Source organism: Neofelis nebulosa, chromosome 2, assembly GCF_028018385.1.
Source record: "Neofelis nebulosa isolate mNeoNeb1 chromosome 2, mNeoNeb1.pri, whole genome shotgun sequence".
Lineage (NCBI taxonomy): Eukaryota > Metazoa > Chordata > Mammalia > Carnivora > Felidae > Neofelis > Neofelis nebulosa.
The window spans coordinates 187,221,421-187,237,628 of NC_080783.1; the positions used below are offsets into that span (position 1 = coordinate 187,221,421).

Sequence of the window (16,208 nt, forward strand, 5' to 3'; positions counted from 1 at the left end):
CAGTTCCTGAGTCACCTGGAACCAAATAGGCCTATTTGCCTTTGCTTTGGGCTTGCCAAACAACCAAAAAGATAGTTATGGCAGGGGCCACTTGCTCAAGCTGGCTCTTACTCTCACTCTAAAGGACTCAGAACTCCTTCCTCTGGGGAGCTTTCCCTGACTCCTCCAGACTGTACTAGGTGCCTTCTCTGTGTTCCCAAAGCCTCTTGTGCCACCTCTAGTGACACCATGTTACAATCGCCTATTCTGTGTCTGTCACCTTCTTTAGACTGCAAATTTCTTTTAAAAAATTGTTTTTTTTTTTCAACGTTTTTTATTTATTTTTGGGACAGAGAGAGACAAAGCATGAACGGGGGAGGGGCAGAGAGAGAGGGAGACACAGAATCCGAAACAGGCTCCAGGCTCCGAGCTGTCAGCACAGAGCCCGACGCGGGGCTCGAACTCACGGACCGCGAGATCGTGACCTGGCTGAAGTCGGCCGCTTAACCGACTGCGCCACCCAGGCGCCCCTAAAAAATTGTTTTTAATGTCCATTTATTTTTGAGAGAGAGAGAGACAGAGAGAGAGAGAGAGACAGAGAGACAGAGAGACAGTGCGAGCAGGGGAGGGGCAGAGAGAGAGGGAGACACAGAATCTGAAGCAGGCTCTAGGTTCCGAACTGTTAGCACAGAGCCTCATGTGGGGCTCAAACTCATGAACTGTGGAGCTGAAGTTGGACGCTTAACCAACTGAGCCACCCAGGCACCCCTAGACTGTGGCATCGGGCAGAGGACATAGCCCAAAGTAAGAAAATCATAATAGTAATAGTAGAAATCAATAAATATTCTTTGAATGAACAAATGAAAAAATGACCATTGACCTTGCCAAACTCCCCCCCAAAATGCAGAGGTTAGCTGAGGGACGTCGTGGGAGTTTTCTCTGATTCCTTGCCTCCACTCTGACCCTTATTTAGGGTCTGGTCTGGTCATCTCTCCTATATATGCTTTTTCCTTCATTTTCTCCTCTTCCTTCCTTAAGAAGTACAGACTCCTCACAGCACCAGGTTCCGTACATGTGACATTTATACACAGATATAATACACAGGGTGACATAGTCATGCCCGCATGCCATCTTCCCTTTTCCCATCTCAGCCTGCAAAAGCTCAGAGTGGCACTGCCCACTCTCTGTGGCCTCCTGACAGCTCCAGGTTCTTGTGAAACAAGAGCCTGGCTGGTGCCCTGACCTACTGTGATGCTATTTGCTGTCTCTAGCAGTAGAGGGGGTCTGGTTTGAGCCCAGGCATGTCTCCTGGGTGGCCAAAGGCAAACATATGCAGGACGGCCAGGTGGAGGTCAGTCACCCTGTGGGCAGGTTTAGGCTCAGACTTGGGCTCAAACTGGAGCCAAGGGCTCTGGGCCAAGTCACGATCAAGCTCACTGAGCCTGGGGCATAGAACCCCAACTGTTGGCCCCACCGGCCTTTGCTCCACCGAGTATACCAGCCAACCTGTTTAGAGACTGGTGGAGCTTCAGGGGTCACAGCTATTTCATATCCCTGATCTTGGCTGTCCCAAACGTAACTGCAGGCTCTCTCCCCTTCTAGAGGTACACAATTCAGCTCCCCGCCTCCCTTAGCTAATAACTTCCAGACAGTGCCCTGTGCTGGGCTGGGCCAATGGTAGGCGGGGCAGGTGGAGCCTCGCAGAGTTCTCTGGGATTAGCCATTACTGACTGTGGCAAAGGGCCCGATTCAGGAAAATATCCGCATATGGACATGCACACATATCCTCTCAAATGTCTGGACACACGCGTGCACGTGAGGGCACTGGCACACACAGGTGCTCACACAAGTGTGGGCATTTTTTCACATCTAGACAAACACACCTGAGCACGTATGCATACATATCTGCGAGTATAGACTGAGTATACCTATATACTCTCCCCATCATGCCCACACACTTCACTCTCCCCCAATGCCTTCCTTGCCATGGAGCCAAAATGCTAGGACTGTACTGTTTAAAGTAAAGTAAATCCAAGTGTGCTTTACCCCCTGCTGGCTCTGACTATGGGCTTATAAAAATGAAGTGGGAACCTCTACAGCTGCGGGCAATAAATCCTGAACCACCGAGGAGGGCATGTTACCTGCCTTCTGGGCTCATGGCTGGGACTCGGGGCACTGATTACAAGTGCCTGCGGGGCTGGGTGGGCACCCGGCCAGCTGCTCGGCCTCAGGCCCTGCCTGCTAGCTCTGCCCAGGCCAGCTGTCTTCCACAGACCTGCGGGGTCAAGAGACCCAGAGCCCTAGGCGGTGAGGGAGGACCGAGAGAGAAGTAGAGACAAGTAGGGGAGGAGAGGACTGGGGTGGGGAGAGTGAGCAAGACAGGCACGTGCTGCTGAGGCTGAGGGGAGCCCTCGCATCTGGAGATCAATTAGCATCAATTACTGACTTCATTTAATTGTCGTCCAAGATGAATTTGTCATTTTTAGCTGGGAATTAATGGGAGACCTTCACCTCTCCCTGGCAGCAGCCGCGGAGCCAACAGCGGTCACCTCAGCCTCCTAGGAGCCCTGAATCCTGCTCGAGGCCGGGGCGGGGCCAGGACAGGCAGTTAGCGGGGCTTCTGTTCCCTGGGCAAGCTCCTGCCTGCCCCGGGCCCAGCCAGCCTGGCCCACTAGCCCAAGGCCAAGGTGGGGGCCGTGGGTCCTGCATCGCAGTCCTTCGCAGCCTCTGGCTTCAGCCAGAAATTAATTTGCTGGGCTGAGCATGTTTACCTTTTCCCAGCAAAGGCGAGACAGTAAACAGCGGACCGGCGGCTGAAATTGAATTGATAACTGCATCAACGTGCCAGATAACGCCTAAAATAATACGCCGATAAGGAAATTCGATTTGATTTGCTGCTGCGCATCAGATTGGCCCCATCTGTAGCTGCCTGTAATCATTTTCAATTGCGTTGGGAAACCTTATTTGTCCTTAAATATTTCTGTCATTTTTCATTGCTGGCGACAGATCCTTGGGCAGGTGGCAGGGGTGCGCTGCCTCTGTGGGCGCGGGGCAGCGGCCCGAGGAGGAGGGGTAGTGAGGACTCGCAGGAAAGGAGGCAAGGAGCAGGCAGCCGGGCGGTGACAGCTGTTCCTCCAATCAATCACGCTGTCGACAGGGAGGGACGACTGGCTGGCAGAAATTGAGTTTGCCTCACAGGGGACGATTGAGCAAATTAATAGCCCATTAGCCAAGCAGTGACCTGAGAAATGAAGGTGCAGGGGTTCCTGCTCGCTCAGGCCGGCTGGGGTGGGGCAGGGCAGGGGGAGGGCCTGGGGAGGAGGTGGGGGAACATGGGGAACATACGTGTGGGAGGTGGGGTGCGGAGTAGACGGTGCAGGAGGAGATGTCAAGTTGGGGGAAGGGGGCTGGAGAGGCCGACAGTCCTGAGAGAGATGCCGGGGAGTGAGGGGGTGGAGGTGGCTCCACTGATGTCTCTTTACCATCTTCCCATCATGCCCTCTGGGACAGAGTACCATGCCAATAAACTCTCCTTCCTTGGTCCCTAGATACTTCCTTTACTTTCTCTCATTACTTTCCTGGAAACCGGCACCTCCCCTGCAGACACCACTCCCTGAAATCCTCTCCAGTGCAGGCTGTTTATTCTCCCAACTCCAGGTTCCTCAGGCCAGGAGGTGAGGTCAGTGTCTTCCTTGTGCTCACTGCCACTTCCAGACCACTGTTTCTCCCACCCGATGGGCTCTGCGGTCAAGTGCTACCCTGCATCTCTCATCACTGTCATCCTCCATTCTCCATAGTCATGGAGGACTTTGATTCTCACTTGTATACCCCAAGCCCCATCACTGACCTCCTCAGCAACTGTTATCTTTTCCTGTACTCACTTCCTCCTGGAGGCCCTTGTCAACAACTTGAATTCCTCTCTGATAGAACTCCCTCTCACCCAACCTTCCTACAGCCTTGCACCCATCATACTTGCTTCCTGCTCTGTCCTCCCATCTCCTGAGACACCACTTACTCATGGATTCTAGCCCGAATCCTAGGGCACATCGCTTCAACACCCTCTTGCTTCCTTTGCCTTCTCCACAATCCAACTGTTCTCCTTTTTGTTTCAGACACACAGACAGCTAAAAGCAGCTGGGGGAAAATCACAAAACCACGCAGATATGTGCCAATAAAAATTCACAGTTTCCAATCTCAGCACTACTAAGCAATCCTTTAACATGCCCTTGGTCAGCTCTGTCTCCCTTTTCCCACAGAGACAATCCATATTTTACTATTTGGAGTCCCCCACCCCATCTTCTGTCCCCCTCTGTCTTACTGGGTGGCCTTGCTTCCCACTTCGCTCAGAAAACTGAAGTCCTTAGGTATGAATTCCCTCGACTTCCAGATCCACACCTGCCTCCTTTTTTCTTCTTCCAGTTTTAGTGGAAGAGGTATTCATCCTCCTGTTCTAGATGGGTTTAGAATCTTTCTCCTGGATTTAGAATCCCATTCCTGCCTATGTTCTAAATCCTGGATGTAGAATCCCGTTCCTGCCTATGTTCCCTACGTGGGCCCCCTCTCTCTTGTGCCTTCTCCTTTCCCTCCTCATGCTTCCCTCCATCAGAATCTACGTGCTTGGAGTCGGCTCCATTGCAAAAATTTCAACAACTCATCTCTGCCTTGTAGCTAACGCCTTCTCCTTCTTCCCTTTTTATCCTAAGATGCTCCAGAGTTGTGCTTGCTTGCTGTCCATACTCCTTTGTCTCCTAAGCACTTCTTGCCTCACCGCAGTCTGCCTCCCCATCGCCCCACTGTCAGTCAGACTGTGCTCAGTCAGATCCTGGATGGTCATCATTCACCAAACATAATGTATACTCCAGCTATATTCATTTATTCATTAACTCTGTAAATATGTATTGAGGGTCTTCCATGTGCTAGGCACGGCACCAAGGTCTAAGGATACAATAAACTCCAAGTCTTTACGGAGCTTACAAAGTAGTGAGGAAACAGATACAATAAGAGCATACAAACAACTGTAAAATTGCAGTCGTGCCAAAGAGAGGCGAACAGTGCTGTGGGAACCTATAAATGCAGAGTTGCCCTGCCCAGAGGAATCCAGAAAGGCCTCCCTGAGGACGAGACACAAGCTGAAATGTGAGGGATAAGTACGAGTTGAATAGATGAGGAGGAAGGGAAGGGATAACACTGACCAAATACTTCCTCTGTGCCAAGCACTTCCCTATTTCATAAGTGAGGAAACAGGCATGGAGACGCTCTGTAACTTGCCCAGGTAAGTGGTGGTGCTGGACTTTCAACCCCGGTAGGGCAATACCAGAGCCCCTGCTCTTAATCCTTCCGCTCTGCCCCCTCGGATGTCAGCCATTACCTTGTCTTCAGCCACTCCTCTCTCTGCACACTCTCTTCCTCAATTCTCACCTCCAGTCCTGTATCACTGCGTACCGGATCCTCCGCTCGGATGTCTCGCAGGCTCTTCAAGCTCAGTGTGCCTAAATGGGACTTACCTTTCTCTAGACCTGCCCTTGTCCTGCTTTTTCTAGTTCAGTGAGTGCCACCACCATCCGCAGACTTCCCTCCACCAGCAATCGGGACGCTTACTCTTTACTCTGGCCCCTACACCCAGTAGGTTTACATCTTAGCTGTTTATATACCTCTTTTCTCCATTGCTTTAGTTCAGACATCATCTCCAGTCTTTACTGTCAAGTCTCCTAACACATCTCTGTCCCCCTCTAATCCATTTCTATCTCTACAGCCAGCAGGGTCTTCCTAAAACACAAACGGGATCCTATCATTTGGCCACTTAAGGCCTTTCCTTGGCTCTCAAAGCCCACAGCATAAATTCCGAATTCCTTATCGTGCAAGTCCCTCTCCAGCCTCTTACCCCTCCGGCAATGCTGTATGCTATGGCTGGACGAGTCCCAGCTCTTCACGTGTTCTCACTGCCAACGGTGCCTGTGACATCCATCTTCCCATGGGCAACCTATACCTCCTATTTATTCTTTAAGACCACACTCCGACAGTATTTCCTCTTTGAAGCTTTCCCTGATATTAAGTACTCTGTCATGCTATTTCTTATGTCTATACCTCTAATACTGCAATTATCTGTTTATACATCGGTCTCCCCTGGTAGACTCTGAGCTCCTTGAGGGCTGGGAGGTTCTCTGATTCGCCTGGTACACAGAGGACCCCACACGGGGTCTGGCACAGAGTGGCTGGTAGTGACTGTTGAATGATTCAGTGGCCAAGTCAATGGGAGGGGAACTTGATGGGACTGCAGGAGAACGTCTGAAAAGACAGTGAATGGTGGAGTAGGTAGGTGGTGGAGGGGTGGGGGTGAAGGAAGAGGGGAAGGAAGCAATCGAGGTAATGTTGTCAAGCCTATAGTTTAAATAGAGCCTGGTTTCATGGTCAGTGAGAGGGAGAAGCCCCAAGGACTTCAAAAGGTAGAAGCCCTTGAAAGACGAATGCTCTAGCTGTCCTAGAAAAATGCCAGTGTCCACAGACCTGGTGAGAAGAAGGTGGGCAGTGACCACGTGAACACAGCTGGACAGTAAAATCCCATGCCTAAAAACCACTGACAGACATACCCACCAGGACGGACAGATACCCGCGTGCTCACAGAGGGTCTTCAGTAGCCTCCCCCATCACAGAGCCCTCTGCGGGCCTGCTAGCCCACCACCCCACGTGGAACCCCTAAGCTGCTCTCTCTCTCAGCAATTTCCCTACCCAAGAAAGCTCTAAGGGTTTCAATTACCGGCGCATGGGATTTAGTGCCCTGGGCTTCTCTGACTGGAGGAGATTTATTTGAAGGTTTAGTGTCGTGGAGAATTCACGTCTTCACTCCCAGGAGCCCAGCTTCCGTCCTGAGCCCCTAAATCAGGAACCAAGATGGGCTATTGTCACTTACCGCATTAGCCTCGTTAGCGGACCAGGAGGGGTGATTAATAGCAATGCACACACAGCCATCCTGCTCGCTGGCCGCTCTGCTGCTGCGTGTGACCTGGGGAGGGGGTGGGGAGTGGCTGAGCCTGATCTAGGGTAACTAAGGGGTCTGGGCTAGAGGCCCCCCCAACACCCCCTCCCCTCCCCGCCGGAGAGGGAAGTCCCTGCGGTTCTTCCAGATCTGGGGACAGTCCAGAGATGAGCAGGCCCAGACTGGGACAGCCCAGCTAGAGGCCTCTGGGGCCTGACTCCTGGGAGGGGTGAGATAGCAGGAGCGCATGATGGGGGCTGGTTCTAGGATAAGGCCCAAAGTGTATGCCTGTGTGTATGAGAGATGTGTGTGTGTAGGAGGGAGAGAGCAGTGGGTGTGTTTATTTCATTTCCCAAACACTCTTTGAGTGCTTACTATGGGCCAAGTGATATTCTAAGAGCTGGAAATACAGCATAGAAGAGGACAGACAGGGCCCCGAGAAAGAGGTGGGGTGTGTGTGTGAGAGAAAGAGGAAGAAGCATGTGAGAGAGAAATGAAAGCGAGCGGTTGGCGGTGAGAGAGAGAAAGAGAGGTGTGAACACAGGAGTGGAGAGGGAGAGGTTCAGAGGAAAGGCAGAGGGAAGTCTGTGTGTGAGCAGGGAGAGAGAGACAGGCAAGTGTAAGGGAGCATCTAGGGGACACTTGTGTGAAGCGGGTGTGTGTGACAGCGTGGGTGTGTAGATGGGGTTGAGAGGACACACTGTGCATGAATAGGGCCCTCGGTAAGGGGAGCACAGAGGAGATCTGTGTGTCAGGTGCTAGAGAGGGGAGTGAGTGTGCAAGAGGGAGGTTGTATAAAAGGAGATGAGGTGACAGAGAAGGGTTGGTGTGTACTTTCTCTGTTTTTCTTTGTCTCTGCAATTTCTCCCATCTTTCTCCTCCCAGAGTTTCTGGACTCAGGCTACCCTGGGTTTGAATTTCAGTTTTGGGTACTGCATTCATTTACTTATCCATTCATTCATCCAACTGTTACTGAGCATTTACTGGCTTTTCCTTTCTGTGCCTCATTTTTCTAACCTGGAAAGCGGAGACTAACGGGGCAAGTATGAGAACTCAGTGATGGAATGTATTAAAATGACTTGTGAGCACATAGAATTAGGAGCTGGGGTCACTCTGGCACAGCCCCTGGTGTGTGGGTCAAGAAATGGTAGCTAGACAACTAGGGCTTCCCTATCAATCCTGTTTGCCTTTCTCTCTTCTTTTTCTGTCTTGCCTCTCACTCTCTCTCAGTCACAGCTGAGCCATAGTATTAATTATTAGAACCAATTGACTGTTTAGACTCTGATGTTTTAACTAATCACCACTAATGGCAGACACTGGTGGGCAATCACAATCATTTCCTTCCCAGGCAAACCCCTTCTCATAGTTGAGAGCAGACGGCAGGGGGCGGGGTGTGTGTCAACAATAACTGGGATTTGGGAATTCCTTTTGACTTAGAATTCTGTCACGGGAATTCAGTCTCCAGCAACTACCACCCTGGACCAGAAATACCCTAGCTGTTCTCCTTCCCTGAGTTGCTTCTCAACTGTAGTTCTTAAAAGTCCGCTTTCAGGAAGAGTTGTTCAGACATAGGTTCAAATGCCACCTCCTCGAGGAGCGTCTGATACATGCTGGTTGGGACGGGAAGCTGCACTCTGTCTGTCTTGGCTGAAGCCCTCAGTGAAGAGAGCAGACAAACATGTGCTCCGTGCTGCTGAGTGTGGCGAGAACACCAGGGACAGGGATGTGTCCTGAACTCTGTGCTGAGAGGACACCTGCTTACTTGTCTTGCTTTCTTCACATTGAGGCCTCAGAGCGCTAGACTGTACGCAGCCTTGCCCCCACGCTGAGGCTCTGGGCCATCCTACACCTGCTCCAGCCTAGCTGGGGAAGCCAGAGATCCAGAACTCAGGAATGCCAGCTTCCGGGTAGAGGCCAGGCAGGGCAGGACGGTAGGGTCCAGATGTCCTGGAGGGGGTGATCTAGGCACCCATGGCCAGTAGGTGTCGCTGTGGCTCCAGCACTGGGAGGGGGTGTAAGGCAGGGGCCCTGGAGTAGGCCCAGGGGCTGGATGCCCTTTGGCCTCCCTGCCCTCCCCTCAGGCTTTTCTGCCAGGAAATCCTCCCCAGTGCTTCTCAAACTTCAAGTGTCCAGAGCCCTTAGAAGTTCGTGTTAAAATGTGGATTCTGATTTGGTAGCTCTGGGTTGGGTCCCAAAGATTTTGCATTTCTACAGAGTTCAGAGGTGAAGCTAATGCTGCTGTTCTGTGGACCACTCTTTGAGGTGGGAAGGTTGTAGCCTGGACGGCTCCCTGGCTGGGGGACATTGCACTCCCTTCCAGAGCCAACACTCACCTTCACTCCTAGTTCCTCAGTAAAGCTTCCAGACCAGAGGCCATGGGTAACTGTCACGGAACCCCTTCTTTTTGGACACCAGCATGAAGCAGGCATTTTCTAGGGAAGCTCTGAAGCAAAACCTACCTCCGCTCCTCTGAGCCAACTCAGCCCTACCACCTAGCTCAGATTCTAAATTTAAATCTAAACCTGAATCCAATCCCAATTTCCCCAAATAACCTCAGTTCCCACCCTCAGAGCTACATCCCGATACCAACCTCAGCCCAACTCTTGTGCCCCCTTAAGTCCAACAGTTGTAGTATCCATTGCTTCAGTCCTGCTCAATAAATGCTCCCTTAGCCTCTCTGATAATCTTTCTGGTCCTCTGCCAAACTTTCTTCTCAATACCAGTTTGAGTCAGGACAATGGGGCAGTAGGATCTGAGAACATTTGCCTCATCAAGCTGGTCCAGGCCTTAGCAGCAGAATTTAGGCATTTGCCCCAGGCAGAGGGGAAAAAGCAATCTGGCAGTCTAGCTGAGACTAGGCATTCCCACACGCTTTCTGGAAGGCCCCTTTCTGCCGGGGAAAGGGGCGAGTCTTGTCCTTATTCTGTGTTCTCCTCTGTCCTAAAGGTTCCATTTTTAAGGATGTGCAGAAGGCAGGGAGGAAGCATATCTATTAGCTCAGGCCTGATTGCAGGTGAAAAACGAGGGTATGTGTGTGTGTATGTGCGTGTGTGAGTTTTGGGGGGTGAAGTAAGCAAAGCACCTTCAATGGCCTTCCCCCCCCCCCCCCCCCAAATAAAGGTTTTTCTGAGGGACCCTCCTCTTTTCCTAGCCTTGTCTACTATCTGGCCCTCCTGGGCACGACAGAGGCTGATTCTTGCAGGGGTGATAAGTTAGAAGAATTTGCCCCTTCCTAGCCTGACATTTTGTGATTTTAAAGAAGGAATGCAATTTTAAATAGGAATAATTTGTTTTTGCCCTGGTGAGCTATGCACTGTGACAACTCCCCAACTCTGGAAGGCAGAAGATGGGTCCAATCAGAGAACCATCTCTCACACTGTGAGGCACCGTGTAATAAAAAATGCCCTTGCGTGTGCCAAACACTTCTGCCTTTAAAAAGCACTCCCCTTCTCCATTTATAAATAGCTCCATTTAGGAAAACTACCTTTGCCTTTAGAGAGCACCTCCATATTTACAAAATAGCTCTCTAGTTTTACAAATCACTTCTCAGCAACCATTTAAATAAAAAGATCCTCTTGAATACCTTGGAAAAGTTACTTTACTTCCCTGTGCCTCAATCTTCTCATCTGTAAAATGGAAAGAATAGAAGTAGCTACTTCACAGGATTATACATAAGGTTATTTGAATAGTACCTGGCACATATAAGTCCTTTATGTCAAGTAGTTGTTATTATTATTGCTGTTGTTGTTATTACTAATATCGTGGGATATTTAGCACCTAGGGGAAGTTTCTTTAAAAATTTTTTAATGTTTATTTATTTTTGAGAGAGAGAGAGAGTGAGAGAGCTGGGGAGAGGCAGAGAGGGAGACAGAATCCAAAGCAGGCTCCAGGCTCTGAGCTGTCAGGACAGAGCCTGATGCGGGGCTCGAATCCATGAACCATGAGATCATGACCTGAGCTGAAGTCGGGTGCTTAACTGACTGAGTCACCCAGGCGCCCCAGGGTAGTTTCTTTAGATAGGGGTAGGTAAAAGTATTTGTCCCAAGTCTGTTGCTAGTAAGTTTAAAAATAAAACACTTGGCATCTACAGTCTAGTGCTGTGTTCTACCACACTAAAAACATCTGGCCAGAGCAATCTGTATCAGGAAGTAAAGACTGACTGGGTAGGAGGGTAGGTCCAAGAGTCCCCTGCCCTCTGCTGGGTCTAGGGCATGGGAAGGAACAGAGGAGGAAGGCTCACCTCCCCCTTGTTGAGCTGTGGGAACTGATGGGGGGTCTGAGTGGGGGCAGGAGACTGGGTAGGCTCTGCTGCTGGATCTGTTCTGTGGTTGCCGGCTGGGCTTCCATGACCTGGAGAGACAGCTAGAGTGATGACGCTTAACCATGGCAGATCTGGACCCAATCCCCTGACCAGAAACAGAGCCTTTCCCCTCCAGGCTCTTTTTCATTTTGGCACTGGTACACTCCCTCCACCCACACTCCCTGCGTTCTGTCCTGGTGGCTCAGTCATAGGCCAGGTCTCCCAGGGCCAGGGCTGGGCTGAAGGTACGGAATAGGAGTAAGGAAGGTGGAACATGAGTTTTAGAGTCAGGGAGATCTGTCTTGAAACCTACCTTAGCATTACTAGCCATGCATCCTTTGGGCAAGTGCCTTGCTCTATGTGAGTCTTCATTTCCTCAAACCCAGAGACTGAGGATAATAATACTGACCTCCCAGGTTGCTTTAACAAACAAATGAGTGTGCATCGACTGAAGCACAAAGGCTTGCACTGAGTAGGTGTTGGCATGCCTTCCTGCCCTGCTGGGAAATGGGGGTGGTGGGGTTGCTGGAGGCCTGGGAGTGCAGGGGGACCAGGCTGACAGCCTGGGAGGCTTGGGGAGGTTTTGCCCACAGGCTCTAGAGTTCTTCCTTCCACGCAGGCCTAGCCCTCCCCCAGGACAGAGTGGTCAGTGGTCATCGGGACAACACAGGCCTGTGTCATGAGGAAGGCAGCTGTGTGGGGGGTTGGGCTGAAGGTTATGTGGAAAGAGGACCTGAGGCAGGGGCAGCTGGGAGGCTTGGCCAGGCACAGCCTGTTACCAGCTGCACCCTGGGGCTCTAAGTCCTGCCACCACCAGCACCCCCTAGCTGAAAGTCACCAGCCCTGGGCTCCTGAGTCTTAGTTCTCAGTTCTAATTGTGGAGTGGGAAAGGAAAAGGAATCCAGTGAAGTCTACCATAGCTCAGGCTGGGTTGGCTCAAGGGAGAGCCTGCCCTCTGCTCTCTCTCCCTCTGTCCACTGGTCCGTCTGTCCCTTTCTCCCTTTTCTTTCAATTTTATCACAATCTATTCCAAACTTCCTGGAATACCCTCAAAGTTTGGGGCACCAATGCTTAGGGGGGTGGAAAGAAGAGCAGCCCAGGCTCCAGGGCCGGGCACAGAAGATCCTACTGCAAGGCTGATGTGGGAAGACAGAGGAGGAGAATGGGTTTGGAACTCAGAGGAGGAGAGTGCTTCCTGGAGGAGGGAGCACCAGAAGTCTGGAGTGTAGGATGGATGGCAAGAGAAGGAAGGGTGGAACAATAACCAAGACAGAGGTGGGGAGACAGTCCAGCAGAGCCGGAGAGTATGCTGGAGTAGGGGAAGATGGAGGGGGTAATGGGCCTGGGTGATACAGGCTGGGGTGGGGGGACTCCCTTGGGCCTTCATTCTGTAGGCATCAGGAGCTAAGGATGTGTTGTGAGCCAGGGAAGAACATGGCCTTGGCATTTCAGAGCTGGGAAGACTGACATGTCTGTAACTCTCACAAGGCAAGCCCTGACCCAGCATGAAGCAGTTTGATCCTTGCACATGGTGGACGTAGCTGGGGTTATTATCCCCATTTTATTGATGAGGGAGTGAGAGGAGTCAGGGGAGATACCTGAAGTCCCACAGCAGCACATAATGGAGCTGGGACTTGCAAGGTTGGCTTCCTTAGCAAGGCCTGCATGGGCATTTATGTATACACCACTGTTTGCCAGCCAGCCTTGTCCCTTCCCACTTCCTGCCGTGTACACCATGCTTCTGGCCACACCGAATTCTTTCAGTTTCTCAAATGGGCCATATTCTCTCACCTTGGGGCCTTTACATATGTCGTTCCCTCTGCCTAGATGGTGAACTTCAAGGTGAACTCTTCTGGTAAGTGGGACGACTCGAATCTTTAGGCTAGAATATGTGTCCCCAAAGCCTCCAAGCCTTACCCATCACATTGTAATTACACTTTTCTTGTCTATTTTCTCAGCAGGGCCTGACACAGTGAGTGATGCCAAATGAACGGACGGGTAGAGAGGTGAGCTTCTGCCCGTCCCAGCCTTCCTATGCTGGCTGCGGTCTCAGCAGTGTTGCTTCACATGGAGGGTGGGCACCTGGGCTCAAGGAACACAGGAGGTGCTGAGGATGGCCCTGGGCCTGCCAGGAACAAAGCACTGGAGAAAGCAGAGATTTACTTGAATTTAAGTTAGTGCAAGACCTTGCCTGAAGCGGGCCCTTGTGAACCTTCAAGGAAACACGGGGCTCCTGAAGGCTGGAAAGGTGCTTTTGAGCAGAGAGCCCTTGAAGAATGGGGAACGCCATACTTCATGGAGAGCAAGAGTAAGGCACTTGCCCAAAGGATGCATGGCTAGTAATGCTCAGGCAGGTTTCAAGACCAGATTTCTCTGACGCCAGAACGCATGTTCCACCCTCCTTACTCCTATTCCATATCTTGAGCCCAGCCCTGGCCCTGGGAGACCTGGCCTATGACTGAGCCACCAGGACAGAACACAGGGACTGTAAGCCTAGGAGCAGGCAGATGAGTGGGAGCAGAGACGGGCAGAGGAAGGAATTCAGCCCCCTACCTAGATTCTCCTTGCCCAGCAGGGCCCAGACTGCCTACCTCACCAAAGGGCACCATGTGGGTGATTGCCCAGGACACTGGTCCTTCTAACGTGCTGAGTGGATGAACTGGGATGTTATAAACTATACCTGTGAATCCTGACACCAGGTGCCTGCTCCCCAGCTCAGGGCTTACCACAGATAATGCATTCTCTGAGGACCAGACTGTGGCCATGGTCACAGAGCCACACACACCAGTCCCAGTGTGCCCTGTCCCAGTCCCTCTGTACTCACACCTGGCTTTGCCCCCTCCAGACTAGAAGCTTCCTGAATGCAGGGGCTCTGCTTTAGAATCATCTCGTTCCCAGCCTATGTGTTGTTTATAAATATATGTTAAATTTAACTACTGGGAGAGCCAAAAGTATAAGAAACAGGGATGGGGGTTTTGCCTCCCTTAAGCCTGTTTTGTTACATGTAAAATGGAGACAGTAATCTCCATCACCTGGGATGCTTGGGAAGTGTAAGATTGGCATTAGTCCACCTTTAGGGGGTGGATATTCTTATCTCTATTATTTCTATTAAGCACAGTGGGACTCAGAGAAGCTTGGGGACTTGTGCAAGGTCACACAGCAGGAAAGTGGAGGGGCTGGGATTCAAAGGAATCCTCTCCTCCTCTCTGCTACTCTCCAGCTTCCTGGGGGTGGGAATGTGAAGTTTGGTTGCAGGTATGGATATGTAAGTCAAGTAGGGGAGTCAGATAAGGTTCTTATCTGACCAGTGGGGTGTGGAGTTCAGCCTGAAGCACACAGCCTCGCAGGGTAAATCCGAAAGGAGAAATAATGGGGAGAAGCATGCCTGAAGCCAGGGTGGTTCCTCAGGGAGAAGACATGGCCTTGTCTTCTGAGAGCCTGATAAATTCTGGAGAGGAGGCAGGCCGCAGGCACAAGGAAAGGCAGCAGGTGGGCTGGGTAGAAGGGCATGATGGTAAAGGAGGTTTGAGACACAGGGTCTGAAGGCGGGAGAGCCACAAGAGAAGGATGGCAGAGACGAGTCGGCCCAGGCTTGGTACTCTTCATAACCTGGTTCCGCAGGCAGGAGTGGGGACTGGCCACCTGCCACCCTCCTCACACCTGGGCTGGGGCCCAACCCATGGGCAGCCCTCTGCCCCCAGCTACCTCTGCCCCCTGGCCCGGCAGCAGGCCCAGCTGGCTCACCTTCTCAATCAATACTGCGCTCTTAATGGGCCCAGCCACCAGCACCAACCAGGGGCATTAAATGTTAATTATATCTATTTGGATTTGAAAAATTTTATTACTCAAGTTAATTATGGCTGGAGTCATAAAAAGGTTTCAGAGTGAAAGGGCTGCCTTATTGGGGCCACTTTCCCCAAGACAGATTGGAAAGGAAAAGAAGAAATAAAAGCATCTGGCTCAAAGGGCCGGGTGCTCCCCATCCACTAAGCTGAGAGTCCAGGTCTCAGGACCCACATCCCCCAAAGCCTGAAGTATAGCTCACCACCCCCCACAGAAGACAGAAGAGGCCTGTCCTGGGAAAGCAGGACTTCAGCTCACAGCCCCAGTTTGGGTGGTGCCATCTAGAGAAGGGCCCCCTGACAGTGGAGGGTCCAGGGAAACTGCTGGGGACCTCTGGGCTCCCAGAGATCTGGGATTGAAGGATATGCTCAGGCCTTTCTCCAAGTGGTCTTGATACTGGGAACTCCTCCAGCCCAGCTCCCCACCCTGGCCTGGCCCCACCCAGCCTGGTCTGATTGCTTCCTGCCAGCCCCACTTATGATTCATGGGCCTGACCTTCGGCTATAAAGTGTTCACTGTAGCCGGCATTGAGGCAGGATTTACAGCTCTGGGGTCAGCTGTAGGCAATGACACACACAATAGCTGACTCACAAGGGTGCCCCATTTCCAGCCCACACATAACTCTCTTTTGCACACACAGGTACACATGCACACATCTCGACAGCGACACAAACGCACATTCATGCCCAGGAGCTATCCTGCTCAGGCCTTTGGCAATGGGAGTTCTGTTTGTGGAACAAGTACTGTGTATTAGGTGCTTTACAGGCATCTGTCTAATCCTTAACGCCAATCCTGTAAGGTTGAAGCAGTGTTATTCATTTTATAGGAGAGGAAGCAAACTAAGGCTCAGGCAGGTTAAATTACTCGAGCTCTACAGAGAGCCCCAGTGCCCCGGCTCTTGGCCAGGGAAACACTAAATCTATCAGAGAATGGGTGCTACAGAAGCCTGGGGGGCAGGGGTAAGAGAGGCCATCCCACCCTCTTCCCTCTTCCCCATCAGAGCAGCTTGAGGCTGGTTCAGAGTGGGAGGGAATGTTTCAGAGGCAGACCTGTCCCTTGGGCCCCCTGCAAAGTGCTAGAAGGGAGACTAAAAACCAAGAGAGGAATGCCTTA

The 16,208-nt window shown here is 51.5% G+C and overlaps 1 protein-coding gene across 4 annotated transcripts in view; it reads right to left on the reverse strand.

Moving 5' to 3' along the window:
• Positions 1-16,208, reverse strand: part of RNF220 (ring finger protein 220) — a 225,504-nt gene that overhangs the window by 44,179 nt on the left and 165,117 nt on the right. The window lies entirely within an intron of this gene.